The sequence below is a fragment of the Nerophis ophidion genome, linkage group LG09 (genome assembly GCF_033978795.1).
Source record: "Nerophis ophidion isolate RoL-2023_Sa linkage group LG09, RoL_Noph_v1.0, whole genome shotgun sequence".
Lineage (NCBI taxonomy): Eukaryota > Metazoa > Chordata > Actinopteri > Syngnathiformes > Syngnathidae > Nerophis > Nerophis ophidion.
The window spans coordinates 48,081,093-48,099,968 of NC_084619.1; the positions used below are offsets into that span (position 1 = coordinate 48,081,093).

At 37.7% G+C, this 18,876-nt stretch overlaps 1 protein-coding gene across 4 annotated transcripts in view; it reads left to right on the plus strand.

Moving 5' to 3' along the window:
• Positions 1–2,727: 2,727 nt before the first annotated feature.
• Positions 2,728–18,876, plus strand: part of exo1 (exonuclease 1) — a 45,252-nt gene continuing 29,103 nt past the window's right edge. For 2 of the 4 annotated variants that reach the window (XM_061911102.1, XM_061911099.1), the window contains exons 1-2: positions 2,755–2,864; positions 13,369–13,461. The gene's annotated coding sequence lies outside the window, so the exon portion shown is untranslated. Of the gene's footprint in view, positions 2,865–13,368; positions 13,462–18,876 lie in introns of all 4 variants that reach the window. The other 2 variants (XM_061911100.1, XM_061911101.1) reach the window with 2 other exon arrangements.

Consider the following 18,876-nt stretch of genomic DNA (forward strand, 5'->3'; position numbering starts at 1 on the left):
GTTATGCTATTGATGATAACACTTTTTCATGATTTTTTGTACTCAAAACAACATTTATTTTAAAAATGTTATTTTTGGGAAACTTAATGAAGAAAAAAAACTGAAAATGTTTTACAGAATATCAAACTAAAAAATATATAGAAAACCTCTAGATCAGGGGTCACCAACCTTTTTGAAACCAATAGCTACTTCTTGGGTACTGATTAATGCGAAGAGCTACCAGTTTGATACACACTTAAATAAATTGCCACAAATAGCCAATTTGCTCAATTTACCTTTAATAAATAAATCTATATATATATATATATATATATATATATATATATATATATATATATATATATATATATATATATATATATATATAAATTATTTTTTTCAGTCTGTCATTCCGTCGTACATTTTTTTTTCCTTTTACGGAAGGTTTTTTGTAGAGAATAAATGATGAAAAAAAACACGCAATTTAATGGTGTAAAAGAAGACAAAACAGGACAAAAATGAAAATAGAATTTTGAAACATAGTTTATCTTCAATTTCGACTCTTTAAAATTCAAAATTCAACCGAAAAAAAGAGAAAAACTAGCTAATTCGAATCTTCTTAAAATATATCTAAAAAAATAATTTATGGAACATCATTAGTAAATTTCCTGATTAAGATTAATTTTAGAATTTTGATGAAATGTTTTAAATAGGTTAAAATCCAATCTGCACTTTGTTAGAATATACAACAAATTGGACCAAGCTATATTTTTAACAAAGACAAATTATTATTTCTTCTAGATTTTCCAGAACAAAAATTTTAAAATAAATTCAAAAGACTTTGCAATAAGATTTAAATTCGATTCTAAAGATTTTCTAGATTTGCCAGAATATTTTTTTTGAATTTTAATCATAATAAGTTTGAAGAAAGATTTCACAAATATTTTTTGTCGAAAAAACAGAAGCTAAAATGAAGAATTACATTAAAATGTATTTATTATTCTTTACAATAAAAAAAATAAATTTACTTCAACATTGATTTAAATTGTCAGGAAACAAGAGGAAGGAATTTAAAAGGTAAAAAGGTGTATGTGTTTAAAAATCCTAAAATGATTTTTAAGGTTGTATTTTTTCTCTAAAATTGTCTTTCTGAAAGTTATAAGAAGCAAAGTGAAAAAATAAATGAATTTATTTAAACAAGTGAAGACCAAGTCTTTAAAATATTTTCTTGGATTTTCAAATTCTATTTGAGTTTTTTCTTTCTTAGAATTAAAAATGTCAAACAAAGTGAGACCAGCTTGCTAGTAAACAAATAAAACTTAAAAAATAGAGGCAGCTCACTGGTAAGTGCTGCTATTTGAGCTATTTTTATAACAGGCCAGTGGGCGACTCATCTGGTCCTTACGGGCTACCTTGGTGACCCCTGCTCTAGATTTTGACAAATTCTTCCTGAATTTGTTGTTTACAATGTTTTTGTTGTGTGTACCTTACTCTTCTTATTCACATTTCTCTATTTGTAATGTCTCACATTTGACTTTTACTTAATATTCATGCCGTATTCACATTATGTGTTTTTAGTTTTTGTTTTACAATAAATATTGTAAATACATTTAAACAAACAAACAAAAAAAAAACGTTGTGTGCTGCATGCAAGTCCCCTAACTGTCCGGAAAAAATAAAGTATAGCGATTTTTTTTGTAATCTAAAAAAAAAGGACCATCCATCCATCCATTTCCTACCGCTTATTCCCTTTTGGGGTCGCGGGGGGCGCTGGTGCCTATCTCAGCTACAATAGGGCGGAAGGCGGCGTACACCCAGGACAAGTCGCCCCTCATCGCAGTCTTCTTATTCACATTTCTCTTTTTGTAATATCTCACATTTTACTTTTACTTGATAATCACGCCGTATTCACATTATGTGTTTTTAGTTTTTGTTTTCCAATAAATATTGTAAATACATTTAAACAAACAAAAAAACGTTGTGTGCTGCATGCAAGTCACCCAACTGTCCGGAAAAAATAAAGTATGGGTTTTTTTTTTTTTGTAATGTAAAAAAAACAAAACACGACCATTTAAGAATATTAGTATTTTGACATACTGTATTTCCTTGAATTGCCGCAGGGTATATAGTATGCGCCTGCCTTGAATTACTGCCGGGTCAAACTCGCTTTGCAAAATAACTAGCGCATGCTTAGTATTACCGCCTGGTCAAACTTGTGACACTTCCCCTGTCATCATTTTCAAAATGGAGGCTGATTTCAATACCGGTAATTTGAAATCACATAAAGGGAAGAAGATTAAGAGCTATTCAGTAGGATTTGAGGTCCAAGTTTACATCACACTCAAATTTTTACTGCATGCCTTTGGTAAGTGCCGGAGTGAGATGAGGTTTTAAAATAATAAGCACAAGCTTACTTTTACCGCATGCCTTTGGTAAGCGCAGGAGTGAGAAGAGGTTTTAAATTAATTCAAGGAAATACGGTAGTTTACTGCCCTAAACGTGTGGTTATAAGGTCGGAACACAACTATTAATAACACCAACATGTCCAAGAAAACGTCGTCGCAGTGTGAAACTAATAGGAAGCCAAATATAAATATTAAAAAAAAATCAAGCGTTTTGTTTGTCTTTTCTACACCTTACACCTAAAACTTGGGTAAAACATTCTTTTTCACAACAAAACGACTACTGAAGAACATTCTCCTTCACAACAAAACGACTCCTGATGCGACCATGTGACCACGTGACGTCACGACGTATGGCCCCGCCCTGCGTGTGATTTCATCCAATTGTAACAGCTCTTACTAAACCATCGTTTTGCCGCTAAAACTACAATCTCCAGTTCTTTCCCCTGCTGCCGCGTTGCAACACAGAGGGAGCGAAAGTAGGTAAGTTTTCACCCATTAAACTCTCTTTATTGCAAATGTTGTCCAATTTTCACCCACTGGGTTTCATTTTACATTACGACCAGTGAAAAGCTAACGTCCTAGGTCCTCCTGTAGCCTACCGTGTGACACTTATACACTTTCATGGCGTCGTAAAAAGTAGAATGACATGTCAAGTTGTTTTCCTTCCATCAACATCTACATCTATGTCAACATTTTGATTTATGTTACAGTTTACCCCACTAGTCCTGCACGTAAATGTTTTTTTCATGTATCAAGTTTTGATTAGCAAACGCAGCGATGTCCAAAGTGCGGCAAGAGAGCCATTTTGCAGTCCGCAGCTTGTTTTTAAAGGCCTACTGAAATTAGATTTTCTTATTTAAACAGGGATAGCAGGTACATTCTATGTGTCATACTTGATCATTTCACGATATTGCCATATTTTTGCTGAATGGATTTAGTAGAGAACATCCACGATAAAGTTCGCAACTGGAGAAAAGCCCTGCCTCTACCGGAAGTCGCAGACGATGACATCACATGTTGATGGCTCCTCATATATTCTCATTGATTTTAATGGGAGCCTCCAACAAAATCAGCGGTTCCGACCAAGAAAACAACAATTTCCCCATCAATTTAAGCGAGGATGAAAGATTCGTGTTTGAGGATATTGATAGCGACGGACTACAAAAAACAAAAACAAAAAAAAACGCGATTGCAATCGCGTTGCATTGAGACAGATTCATATGTTTTTAGAGACATTTACTAGGATAATTCTGGGAAATCCCTTATCTTTCTATTGTGTTGCTAGTGTTTTAGTGAGTTTAACAGTACCTGATAGTCGGAAGTGTACGTCCACGGCCGGGTGTTGACGCGCAGTGTCTCAGGGAAGTCGACGGCAGCTGTACGGGAGGCAGAAGCTCAGCTGATATCTAGTAAGTGGCGACTTTTTAACCACAATTTTCTCACCGAAACCTGCTGGTTGACATGTAGTCGGGACCCATGTCCGCTCTGATTCATAGGAAAGTTTCACCTCCGTGAATTTTAAACCAGGAATCACCGTGTGTTTGTGTGGCTAAAGGCTAAAGCTTCCTTATTCTGTCTTTCTACTTTGACTTCTCCAATATTAATTGAACAAATTGCAAAAGATTCAGCAACACAGATCTCCAAAATACTATGTAATTATGCCGTTAAAGCAGACAACTTTTAGCTGTGTGTATGTGTGCAACACTCATATTCATAACAGCCCGTGACGTCACGCGTACACATCATCATTACACAACGTTTTAAAGAAAAAAGTCCCGGGAAATTTAAAATTGCAATTTAGTAAACTAAAAAGGCCATATTGGCATGTGTTGCAATGTTAATATTTCATCATTGATATATAAACTATCAGACTGCGTGATGGGTAGTAGTGGGTTTCAGTAGGCCTTTAATTAGCCCTCGGTCCATTTTAAAGGCACAGTTAAAATATTTAATCCCACATCTGAATTTCCCAAAAAAGGTTTTTAGAACCAACACTGGTGTCATGTGGACGCTGTATCGATCCGTTGTGGTGAAGAAGGAGCTGAGCCGGTGTTGTACCGAAATCTGTTACCCATCGGAATTTGTAACTCCAAGGGGCGATGTTCTCATGGCCTTTGTTTGATGGTTAAACGGCAAGGCCAAAGAGGAGAAGAAGAAGAACGCTTATACTTCTAATGTATTTACTTGCTCTTATGCTATCTGAACTCACTATGTTCTCCGCTGGCTGTACATATCCTACCAAGTAAGACCTACACTGTTTGAAAGTCCATTTCTCTGTTGATGCAATTGTTGATGACTGAAGTACTGATATCAACCAAAGCTCCTCATCCCACCCCCGGATTGTAAATAATGTAAATAATTCAATATATATACTATGATGATTAACCTGTGTGATGACTGTATTATGCTGATAGTATATATTTGTACCATGAATTGATTAACGTGGACCCCGACTTAAACAAGTTGAAAAACTTATTGGGGTGTTACCATTTAGCTGTCAATTGTACGGAATATGTACTGAACCGTGCAATCTACTAATAAAAGTATCAATCAAGAAAAGCGTAAATGGCGTAAACTATCCTTAATGCTGAAACGTCAGTTGTCAGAATTTCAGCATTAATAAATTACACATATTCTTGAAATCAATGACATACTTTCATTATAGTATGAGTCCATTGTATCAGCTGTTGATTCTCTCTCACACACATACATTTTCCGGATTAAAAGCTATCATGGAATGAAACGTCAGTTGTCAGAATTTCCGCCATTTACGCAAGCGTTCTTCTTCTCCTCCTCTTTGGCCTTGCCGTTTAACCATCAATCAAAAGCCATGGGAACATCGCCCCCTGGAGTTACAAATTCCGATGAGTAACAGATTTCGATACAACACCGGAACGCAAAGCTCTCAATTTACCGGTCGATCTACGTTTCCATCCTCACCTATGGTCATAATAGGTGTGTAACGGTACACAAAAATTTCGGTTCGGTACGTACCTTGGTTCAGAGGTCACGGTTCAGTTCATTTTCGGTACAGTAAGAAAACAACAAAATATACATTTTTTGATTATTTATTATTTACAAATTTGCTAAATCTTCCACCAAAAATATTTTTCTTAGTGGAATATTTGATGTGAAGTAATCGGAAACTTTGATAGGTCAATAATTCATAATAACATTGATTTTGATTCAATATTATGTTTCAAGCGATGTCAGTTTGAAAGAAAAAAAAAACAGCTTTGTTTTATTAGTGAACGTTGCAACTTTTTCTAAATTACATTTAGCCTTTAAGCTTTTTTAATTCACTTTTGTTTATGTTTTTGTTTATTTTAATAGTATTGTTAGAATGTGCCCTGGGCCTTTAAAACATTAGCTGTGGGCCGCAAATGGCCTCCGGGGCACACTTTTGACACCCCTGCTATAGATAATAAAAAATAAAATCTGTTAAATCTATGGGTTAAAAGCAGAGCCTAGCGACGCATGCGCGTTTATCATAACTCTCTCGCTCTCTCTGTCTCTGCCCCACCCTCACGAATGCTGCTGCGTGCACCACTTTTTGTTTTGTTTTTAACCCCTTCTTAACCCTGAATGTACATTGAAAATACACGCAACCTTAACTTAAAATGCGTGACATTCGTGGCATTTAAGAAACTCCACCTGGACAGCCCCGCAAAAGAGGACATATCCGGTGAAAAGAGGAGGTTTGGTCAGTCTATCATAGCCCGATGTTAGCATGTGTGATTTTTTTTTTTTTTTTGATTGATTGAAACTTTTATTAGTACATTGCCAGTACAGTAGCTATTCCGTACAATTGACCACTAAATGGTAACACCCGAATAACTTTTTCAACTTGTTTAGATCGGGGTTCACGTAAATCAATTCATGGTGCGGTGCGCTACTTAATATGTCCGTGTCGTTCGGTACACCTCCGAACCGAACCGAAACCCCTGTACCGAAACAGTTCAATACAAATAAACGGACCATTACACCCCTATGTCATGAGCTTTGGGTTATGACCGAAAGGACGAGATCACGGGTACAAGCGGCCGAATTGAGTTTCCACCGCCTGGTGGCGGGGCTCTCCCTTAGAGATAGGGTGAGAAGCTCTGCCATCCGGGAGGAGCTCAAAGTAAAGCCGCTGCTCCTCCACATCGAGAGGAGCCAGATGAGGTGGTTCGGGCATCTGGTCAGGATGCCACCGGAACGCCTCCTTACGGAGGTGTTTCGTGCACGTCCGACCAGTAGGAGGCCACGGGGAAGACCCAGGACACGTTGGGAAGACTATGTCTCCCAGCTGGCCTGGGAACGCCTCGGGATTCCCCGGGAAGAGCTGGACGAAGTGGCTGGGGAGAGGAGAGTCTGGGCTTCCCTGCGTAGGTTGCTGTCCCCGCGACCTGACCTCGGATAAGCGGAAAAAGATGAATGGATGGAGAAAAAACATTGAAAATAAAACCAAACAAGGAGCATATCACATAGCACATGTTGACTTACAGCAGGGGTAGGGAACCTATGGCTCTGGGGCCAGATGTGACTCTTTTGATGACTAAATCTGGCTCTTAGATAAATCATAGCTGATGTTAACAATAACGTTCAAAATATAAAACATTCTCATGCATTTTAATCCATCCATCCGTTTTCTACCGCACCTGTTCAAGAAATAACAATGTTATTCAAAAGAATTAGACTTATTATACTCTAAAAATGTTGGTTTTACTTAAAAAATGCACGCATTTAGTTGTATTCAGTGTTAAAAAATATGATATGGCTCTCATATGGCTCTGTGGGGTGGTATAGCTCGGTTGGTAGAGCGGCCGTGCCAGCAACTTGGGGGTTGCAGGTTCGATCCCCGCTTCTGCCATCCTATTCACTGCCGTTGTGTCCTTAGGCAAGACACTTTAACCACCTGCTCCCAGTGCCACCCACACTGGTTTAAATGTAAAAATTAGATATTGGGTTTCACTACGTAAAGCGCTTTGAGTCACTAGAGAAAAAGCGCTATATAAATATATTTCACTTCACTCACGGAAATACATTTTAAAATGTTTGGCTTTCATGGCTCTCCCAGCCAAAAAGGTTCCCGACCCTTGACTTATAGCAATTAACACAGATACTTAATAAACGCATACTTATCTCTGCGTTGAGGCCTCCGGTCCAAATGCTTTTGTCTTTAAAAACGCAGACTTTTGCTGGCCAAAGTGTAGAGATCCAAAACTCTCCGCTTAGCGTCTGTGTCTACACGGCACAAACAGAGACTTGTTGTGCGCTGTCATTTCCAAAGCTCAACAACACTGCCTTGCTGCCTTTAAACACGCTATAAGATGACTTACTGTGTGTTTGAACGTAGACATGCTGTTATTTTCACTCACAGTTAATTAAAAAGACACATCAAAATGAGCGATGACGGGGCGACTTGGTGTACCCCGCCTTCCGCCCGATTGTAGCCGAGATAGGCTCCAGCATCCCCGCGACCCCGAAAGGGATAAGCGGTAGAAAATGGCTGGAAAATGGGCTTTGCGACACTCCCGCTAACGCAAACGACAGTCCACTGTTTTGGATATGATCGCTGTGGAACCTCCAGCTGATGGGACAACTTTGACAAGCAAGACTTTTTGCTTTGTGTCACAAGAAAGGTGCAACATTATCTTATGTTTTTAGTCCTTGTTTAAAGACAGATCATGAAGTTGACTATCGTGTATTGCTTCCATTTGTGTAGCCAGGAAAAAGCGACCAAGCAAGTAAAGAAACACATAACGTAGCGTCCTCCGTCTTGTGTAGTGATGTTAAAGACAATATACACTTCATTACACATGTACCATATCACTATATCAATGATTAAATGCTTTATATTTCAATAAGAGGGCAGGCAGCATGGTGGAACATGTGCCTCACAATACGAAGGTCCTGGGTTTAATCCCGGGCTCGGGATCTTTCTGTGTGGAGTTTGCATGTTCTCACCGTGACTGCGTGGGTTCTCTCCGGTTACTCCGGCTTCCTCCCATCTCCAAAGACATGCACCTGGGGATAGGTTGATTGGCAACACTAAAAAATTGTCCCTAGTGTGTGAATGTGAGTGTGAATGTTGTCTATCTGTGTTGGCCCTGTGATGAGGTGGCAACTTGTACCCCGCCTTCCACCCGAATGCAGCTGGGATAGGCTACGGCACCCTCCGCGACCACAAAAGGGACAAGCTGTAGAAAATGGATGGAATTCCATGAGAGTTTTGCAGCGGCACACGCACATCCGTGTGCTCTATAGAGACACTTAAACATGCAAAATGGTTTCCTTGGCTTGTTAGTGCGTGCTGACTTTAGAAATAATGTAGGCTTCACTGCACATGTAATACATCACCATGTTGCTGAACATGTTACAACTCTATGAGTGTTGGGTTTCAGCGGCACAGGTGTGCATTCCCTCTTTAATAATGTTTCCAGGATTCTGTGTATGTGCAGGTTGGTTTTAAAGATAATGTACATGTCATTGTATGTCTAGTATAACAAAATAAACATAGTAGGAGGTGCAATGCCAACAAGTCAGCTATTGCTGCTTTTTTCAGGCTTCTGATTGGACAAAATGTGCATGACAGCAGGTGTATGCGATTGTGTGTAGACCTAGACAGTGTTGAAACTACACTTGTGTGGATGGAGATTGTTTTAACACACATGTGTTTTTGAAACTATTTGTGTTCGTGTGGACATGGCCAAAGTTACAAAGCCTAACCACATTTCCCATTAGCTTGGCGGTAACTTAGCTACTTTTTAAACGAGTAGCTTTTCTTGTAACTACAAGCTACAAAGAGAGAACATGGACTGAGAATCCAGGCCCCCAAAAATACGGAGAATATACAATGACCTGGATAAATGAGAACATCCATACATACGGAGAAAATCAAAGCAAGATAAGGCGCGTGATCAAAACTAGGAAGCAAAACCATAACATACACGCACTTATGTCACATGATGACAAGGGAGTTGGAGACGGAAGGACGCCTCACGCTGACCACTCCAAAAAAAATATCCATAGTTGAAAATGGCAGAAGATAAAAAAAATTTCTTTAGTGATTAACTCTACGTCCAGGAAAAAATAAAATAAAAATAAATAAAGAATGTCTTCTGATTCTGAAACCCACAATAATGCCTGTCCTTGGCTGTATTTAGGCAAATGTATGCGTTTGGGGAAACCCAGGCCCAAAACTTTAGTTTTTTGTTAACCAAAATCATAACTGTTCTCTTCATCTAAGACATCCGAGACAAATTTAGGAACAAGCATTAGGTGAGTTGAGCTCATGAAAAGTTTTACTGCACATAACCATTGCCAATTGTTGCTAAACAATACACAAATCATTGTTTTTTTTGTTTGTCAAGCTATAGAGATATACTGTTTTCCTACTGTACATAGAGAAAATGAATAACATTATAGGAGTGGGCCAAAGAAAAGGCAAACTAAAATAAATAAATACAGGAAGATGCGGGAACCCCTAGAGCAGTGGTGGGCATACTACAACTGGTCCCTTTTTTATACGGCTTCGCAAAGTATTAAAACCGAATTGAGCAAAGATCTGTTTTGAGAATTACCACAACAAAACGGATACTAGACTTGGACACACTGGCAAAAAATGGGTGATCAACAACTCTGCTCCCACTAAAAGAGAATGTAAGGGTTAACCCTTTAATACCATTTTTATGTTTCTTTGATGTCCTGATATGATATTGTTGAAAATATATGTATTATGATTACAACAGCCCATGTTTGAGATGCCTACTTTTAGTTCCGACAGATATGATATGCTTTGAAATGCATCATGTGCTTGCCTGGCCCTGTTGTCAAATTTCAAAACCTGAAGTTTGCCCACCCCTGCCCTACAGGTAGTTGTAGGGTGTCCCCAGCTAAATGACAGATAGTCACTCTTATTGGTTAAATGTAGCTTTGACGTAGCAAGCTACTTTCGCCTTGTAGTTTTTAATGTAGCTGGCTACAATTCTCCGGAAATAGCTTCCCCTGTAGCTTAGCTACATTTAAACAAGAGTAACTTGTATCTCAGCTTTCTACATTTTCCAAGAAGCTTGTCCATCACTGACCATAGATCTAGGGCAGTGGTTCTCAAATGGGGGTACGCTTACCCCTGAGGGTACTTGAAGGAATGCAAAGGGGCACGTGAGTTTTTTTTTAAATATTCTAAAAATAGCAACAATTCAAAAATCCTTTATAAATATATTTATTGAATAATACTTCAACAAGATATGAATGGAAGTTCATAAACTGTGAAAAAGAAATACAACAATGCAATATTCAGTGTTGACAGCTAGATTTTTTGTGGACATGTTCCATAAATATTGGTGTTAAAGATTTCTTTTTTTCTGAAAAACTGTTTAGAATTAAGTTATTGAATCCAGATGGGTCTCTATTACAATCCCCAAAGAGGGCACTTTAAGTTGATGATTACTTCTATGTGTAGAAATCCACTTATTCACTTGTTTATTTTTTAACAAGGTTTTAGTTATTTTTTCCAAATAATTCAAGAAATCCAGTACAAATAAGCAATATTTTGCACTCTTATACAATTTAATAAATCAGAAACTAATGAAATAGTGCTGTATTTAACTTCATCTCTTTTTTTCCAACCCAAAAATTATTTGCTCTAATTAGGGGGTACTTGAATTAAAAAAATGTTCACAGGGGGTACATAACTGAAAAAATGTTGAGAACCACTGATCTAGGGCCCATTATTAGGCCGCAAGCATCCCGTAGAGGGCCGGCAAAAATAGCTTTCTCAGCTGTAGTCCGTATAGGCCGCAGCGGTACTTAGTTGTACACACTTTTGCACCACTTGTGGAGTTTTGTAAAAAGGGAGTATGGTCAACTAGGTTTTAAGCTATCTCCTCACGTGACTACAGGTCTCCATGACTAATACCAACATTGAGCCGATGCTATGTGTTTACGTCGCGTCCCTGTTAGTTTTTCAACGTGTACAAATTCGCTGCTGTGCAGCATGTGGCTGCTCCACCCGCAACAATTATGGAAATCTTTTACATGTTTTTCCACCACAATACGGAAAGAAGACAAGTATGGGATGTGAAGGTTTGCATACAACACTGGAGCTCCACCAATTACGTCTTGTGCCAGGTAAACACACAAGACTGAACACACAGAAGCTAAGACAAATAACAGAAAAAAATTTGCAAAAATAGATAGTTTGACAAAAACAATTTAGAATCTCAGTAAAACTAAATTAAAGCTATAGGTTGTATTCCATTTTGTGACTTTGGGGAGGTACAGCTCGGTTGGTAGAACGGCCGTGCCAGCAACTTGAGGGTTGCAGGTTCGATCCCCGGTTCCGCCATCCTAGTCACTGCCGTTGTGTCCTTGGGCAAGACACTTTACCCACCTGCTCCCAGTGCCACCCACACTGGTTTAAATGTAAAAAAAGAAAAAAAAGAAATATATATTGGGTTGCACTATGTAAAGCGCTTTGAGTCACTAGAGAAAAAGCGCTATATAAATACAATTCACTTCACTGGGCCTGTTTAACAAAAAAAATTAGTACGCAAGGGGCCCAGATCTTACCATTAGAAGTGGATATCAGCAAAAAAATCAAATTCTGCTATGGAATCTATCCCTATACGTTATTAAAAAAAAAGATCCCCAAGGATTATCTGTTGGTCGTGTATCCTGACATGTCAAACTATCTTGTGCTTCAGACATCGTTCCACGTGACAGAACCAGTGAAAAGTTGGAAACACATGGAGGTGTACAACTTCTTTGATAACACATGCATCGTTTTTGCTCAGGGAAAGTTGCATTTCATGATTTAATTTCATGTCTACTGATGTTTGTTGCTGTTTTACAAGGCGTTTACTAGTACGCGTGTTTTTCCCCATATTTATAAAAATATAATTATAGATGTCGACATTGTGTATGTGCAGGCACGTGCACACATAGGGCCTTATGGGTGCTTGAGCCCCTGCCCTTTTTTGCTTTGTCTTAAAAAGTGCCCTCTGCCTGTGTGTGTGTGTTTTTTTTTCTTTTTTTTTCTTTAAACAACATTAATAAATTCCTGTTAGGGATGTAAAAAACAAAGCAAAACAAAAAAACAGCGGTACAAAAACTCCACGTTTTCTTGTAATATTGGGTTGTTTGAGCCTGCGCTTCCACCAGAGAGAGAGAGAGAGAGGGCTAGTGAGTGAGTGAGAGAGAGGAGAGAGAGTCAACTGCGGCCCTGAGGAGACGTGACAGTGGAGCAACTTGAACCTGTGAGTTATGCATAAGTCTAGTCGCCGTCCACTTATTCAGCATCTAATATGGGTAATATTTCAGAAAAACGCTGTATTATTCTCAGGGGCGCCGAAAAGGGGGGGGTAAAGGAGATGGATTCTAGGGGCCCATGATGGAGGGGAACCCAGAGAGGCCCCTAATGATGGTGAAATTATAATACAGATAAAATAATGACACTAAGTTATTAACTAACATATAATCACACATGTTTTATTTTCCATGTCCTGGTAACAATACCTTTAGTTGTTTTGGAAGCATCAACCCCTGCAGGGTACTCCCTTCCCCCCTTTATTTACGTAAAATGGTTCAGTCCGACTGGATGAGCTGCAGGTAGCACCAGCATTTGTCACAGACAGCGCCACAGCGGGCAAAGCGGAGGAGACAGCAGTATGCCTCAAAAATCAGGCAGCCAAAAAATAAAGGAAAAGAAAATAAGAGAGGAGAAGGAGTTGAAGGGTCGACAATATGTCACTCAATATTTCCAAAAAAAAGGTGGGTTTGTTAGTTGTGGTGGAAAGTTATGCATATTAACTTTGCCCCTGTCTGTGGTAATAAGCTAGCTCACTTTTCTCACCATGTTAGCTCAAGAAAACTCTGGATTTTTACATTTTACTGCTATATTAGTTAATTAATCAATCCAGTCAAACATTTATCAAGCTGTTCTTATTCAATAATAGTTGATCTCCCCTCTGTCAAAATGATGCCTCATTCTCAACAGAGGCAACTGCACCACCAGCAGCAGCAGCTGTCTGTCAGCCCCCAACTTACCCTGCCCCTGAATCAGCCCCAGTGCCCCCACATGAGTAAGGAGGTGAGCAGCTGTGTGTGTTCAAATAATAATGTAATAATAATATAATACATTTTACTACAGTATCAAAACAATACAAAGATGAAGGTAATTCATTAATTCAAATGAATTAAATAAAAGTCATTTTGAACAATTTAAATGGTTTAATAAGCATAAACCCTTTTGTATGTAAAATAGCATCAAAAAATGTTGCCGCTGTGTTGGCGGCCCTGTAAAGATTCTTTTCATGGGGCCCAAAATCCCTAGCGGCGCCCCTGATTATTCTATTATTCAATGTATCAGCTTCTGTTTTTGCCGGACGTCGGAGCACAGCGCATCAATTGAGCACGGCACATAAATTGAGCACAGAGCAGAGCGGATCGTGCGGGACAGGAAGTAGTGTACAAAATACAAAATAAAACACCGGGTTAATTTTCAAAATAAAATGCACTGTGTTTACAGCGGATCACATATTTTTCTCACAGTAGAGGTTTAGATATAAAGTTGTATTGCGTTTTAGTTGTTTAGTGAGAAAGACCATAAGTTACAACTTGATAGTGTTTTCATTAAGTTAAGGGAAGGACAGATTTTCACGTTGAAGTTATTTCCATTTGGGTATTTATTTTTGTATTTTTTTTCGAAGTTCATGTTGCACTGTTCAATGTTCAATATTAAAGTGCTTATCCTTAACAATAAATAGCCTAATAATAAACCATTTTTTTGTTGCTTTTCATGTCTTCCAAGCCTATGATAATGTTAATTAACTAATTATGACAATAATTTGTTGACACAAAAGAAATGGCAATTACTTTTACCTACAAAGGACACACAGCTAAGTAGTTAGCTTCCTATTAGCAAATTTAATTTTACATTAATTTCCATATTGTGTAAAAAAAATTCCTGCCCTTTTCTGACTTTGAGCCCCTGCCCCTTTATAATCATGTGCACGTCCCTGTGTATGTGCTGAAAGCTTCATTCATGATCGTTGCCTTTCGTAAAACCTTAACTCTTTTAGGTTTTGCTCATATTTGCTTTCTTGTATTTAGACTCGCCGCGTTGGTGCTTTACAAAACTCTAGTAGCAAAAAATGTGTCTTTAAAAAGTCCAAAACGAGATAATATAGAAATAATATCAAGATAATACGTAAACGGGAAATACTAAACATTAAAAGCATATCAAACAAACCTTTAACTAAGAGATCACTGCAAACTTGTGCATTTTTCGACTATGCTCCCCTGCTTTTCTCATTGTTTTTAGTAAATTCTTGCACTTTTTTGCCCTTCTTGATTACTGGGGGGGAGGGGCGTGGTCTGGACCTGCAGTGAAGCAGGGTGTGTCAAGATCGGCTGGGAGATTAGTGACAGGTGCGTAGATGACACAGCTGTGAGTGTTTGTCTGATAACCTGTCGCTCTATTAAAGGCAGCAATCGGGAAGCTGAGGAAGTTGTTGATGGTGGAGAACGAGTGAGAAACTTTAACATGGCTGAAAAGCACAAATTATTGAAAAATAAATCATTTTTCACAAAGATGTCATGTCCGCCATTGGCGGTCCAGAGAACCCGGAGGAGCAGGACCACCACAATTACCTCTTTAGGAATCTTGAAAAAAACGTATCCTTTTCGTGTTTTGAACGGTTGCAACAGCCGAAAACAAAGCAAGCAAAAGGCATTTTTATCCGAGGAACACAAAATGCTGCCCAGAACACTATGACAAAAGCCGCTTGCTGGCAGTTGAATATAACCTATTCGGTAACAGTATAGGAGAAACTTAAAGACAAATACAAATAGATAGACATTGAAAGATTAAAACAAACCAAATTTACATGTAGTTATAGATGAACAATTAGCTGGAAATGTCATAAAAATATGCAACAAAGTGGCAGAAAATATATCAATAATAAATAAAGCAAAATATATACTGGACCAAAAATAACTCTATATTCTGTACTGCGCACCAGTCTTACCATATCTGAGTTATTGTGCATACATTTCTGGAAATAACAATAAAAGTACATTTATTCACTTACCATGTAACAAAAAATAAACGAGTTAGAATAATACTTAATGAGTGGTTACAAATACTTTGGAGGCAGCCTCCACAGTTGAAATACTTCACACAAAAGTCACATTTTATCGGCGATTGTTTGTCCACATCTAATGAAAATTTTGGTGAAATGAGGGTAATAAGTTTGTTGGTCGTTCTCTGCATTTATTTTGTTTATTGCCCCGTCTGCGTGTGTTCGAGTGCCTGCTCGTCACAAAACACAGCAGGAATGTAGCGGCAGAGTGCGTCAAATACGGCTGAAAAAACATACTTTCACAAAATACAAGTGTGTTTTATAGGTTTTTGAACTGGAGTGTGTTTAGAACTATCAGAACTTTATACAGACATATTATTTTGGTTTATTTCGTAAGAAAAACTGACCTCAAGACGACAGCAATTTCATGCATACAGGCACAGCTGCGTATGTCCTTGGTAGCAGTCATGGCGCCTTTTTAATTGGCCACACTCTCTTTAAACACGACTCCGCACTTATAGGAGTAATGACAATCTCTAACAAACAGAAGAAGTCTGGTTATAAAGTCATACAAAAGTTACTTCGCCGCAAAAAATATGGCTAAATTGGTGAAGTTGTATTTTCATATGTGCTTAAATTCTATTGACAGTTTATTTATGAAACATATATATTATTATTTGTTATCAATTTGTTGAAAATCTATTTATTTTAGCACTGCATCACTGTTTGTTAATTTATTTTTCGTCAGTTTTTGAGTCCCTTCTTTTGCAGTATATTTGATTAGTATTTATTTTATACTCAGCCTGACCCAAGGCTTAATAATAATCTTTATAATTAACACATTTCATGTCATTTATCAAGGTTTCTCTTGTTCAACTGTGAGTAGGTTAAATATGGATATTAAATGTGATTTAAAAATAAGATGACTAATTCAGTGTTAGTATTTGAGTGGGCCTAGGGGCCCTCTGTAGTGGAAAAGTTAGGCCCTGCGGTAAAGAAAAAGGTAAAGAACCTCTTTTGTTAGACCACAACCCAATTGTTAATTTTCACATTATCTCCCTCCCTCCAAAAAACAAAATTAATTATTACATCATTATTTCTTCCTCACGATGTCAAATTCTATTTTTTTTACACCCCACATCCTTCATTTTTTCTGTTTGTGGCACTCAGTGGGAAAAGGTTGTGATGCAGGTGTGGACATTAAATATTTTTCAAGTTTTTGTTTATTATAAGAGTTAAAGGGTAACTGTTCTTTGTTGGAATTTTGCTTATTGTCCACAATCCTTATGTGAGACACGACATTGCATTCTAAATATTAAATATATGCGATCAAAAGGAGCCTCGGGAGCTGTTCAATTCTGCCTAAAAAGCCCTTAAAACATCCAAACATCTCCATGAAGGTTTTATATCCATGGTGTAAGTATATATGTAATGTAGTAAAAGGCATATTTATAGTGACATTTCAATATTTGCGTATTTTGATAATTTTAAGCATACGCAGTGCGCTCATTTAAAAAACGCATCACAACGATAGCTTTTTTACAACTCCATTACTGATTATTACTCACTGCATACTTTATGAGAGCCAACAAACATAATAAACTATCACTTACTGTACAATGTATTCTGTTATTGGGATGCCGACTGATAGAATCTTGTTATATTACAATTTAGACGAGGAATGACTCATAATCCTTCCAAAGGGGGCCAGAACCTAGCGTCTTTGTGTTGTACTTGCCATATCCGGGTCTAAATAGGCTGTCAAAGTGTACCAATTTGTCAGTATACATCCTCGTCCTTCTACTATCAAGGTGAGAGGCATGATTTATGATAAAGTTTGACGAGCAAGGTAACAGGGGATTGTCTGTCTGTGTTAGTGTTTATTATAATAATAATATCACCAATATTTGGTTCACATTCAAGTCACGAAATATAATTAAAGTATTGTTGGCGCTTTTTGGTTGTTTTTTGGGGGGGGTTTTATGGGCCTAATAGAGAACCTCCCATTGTACCTACAATCTTGTCTTCTCTAAATACCATAAGTGTCAAATGAAGTGAAGATGTGGCAAGCAATAACGTCTTGGTTTATATCATAAAAAATAAATATTTTTCTTAAGAGTGTTTAAGTTCACTCCATCCCATTTTGAATATTTTTTTAATGATCGCTTATATAATTGCCTTTAAAAAATACGCCCAAATCTGCACTGATGCAGGTAAATAAACAGTAGCCTAATGGGGCTCTGTATTCTCGCCTGAAACCCAGAAGTGCCGGGACGTTCCTCTCGGTCATATGATTGTAAGCCACTTATATACATGCAACTGTTAATGCGACACTGTGTTTTTTTATAACTATGGTCTTTCCCTTTTCCCCCACCCTAAACTTAACCAAGTTCTTGCTTGGACTAACGTTCTTTAGACAGCTTAGTTAGTTATTTCTATGTTAGTTCTATGCAAACTGTACAGACTGAAGATCTTTTTTTTAACTGTGGGCGGATTTTAGGAATGGGGTGTTCTAGTCCCCCTTGTGGCCACAGTTGGATGATATTAAAAATATTGGCCTAAATCAGGGGTCTCAAACTCAATTTACCTGGGGGCCACTGGATGCAGAAACTGGGTGAGGCTGGGCTGCAAGAAAAGATTTCTTAAAAAATCTAACATGCACTTTTTAATGAATTCACCTTCTATGAATGGCTTTCCTGCCCTAGCACTGCTAGGGCAGGAAAGCCATTCCTCACGATTTTTCCGGGAGACTCCTGAATTTCAGTGCACCTCCCGACAATCTACCAGTGCAACTATCTTCCCGAATTTGTACCAATTTTCACCCGGCCGACATTATTAAGAGCTGCCGTGACTGTGCTGTCTTTAACGTCCTCTACAGCAGTGGTTCTAAACCTTTTTTCAGTGATGTACCCCCTCTGAACATTTTTTTAATTCAAGTACCCCCTAATCAGAGCAAAGCATTTTTGGTTGGAAAAAAAGTAAAATACAACACTATGTCATCAATTTCTGATTTATTAAACTGTATAACAGTAGAAAATATTGCTCCTTTGTAGTGGTCTTTCTTGAATTATTTGGAAAAAAAGATATAAAAATAACTAAAAAACTTGTTGAAAAATAAACAAGTAATTCAATTATAAATCAAGATTTCTACACATAGAAGTAATCATCAACTTAAAGTGCCCTCTTTGGTAATTGCAATAGAGATCCATCTGGATTCATCAACTTCATTCTAAACATTTCTTCACCAAAAAAGAAATCTTTAACATTAATATTTATGGAACATGTCCACAAAAAATCTAGCTGCCAACACTGAATATTGCATCGTTGCATTTATTTTCACAGTTTGTGAACTTACATTCATGTTTTGTTGAAGTGTTATCCAATAAATACATTTATTAAGTATTTATGACTGACTGCTATTT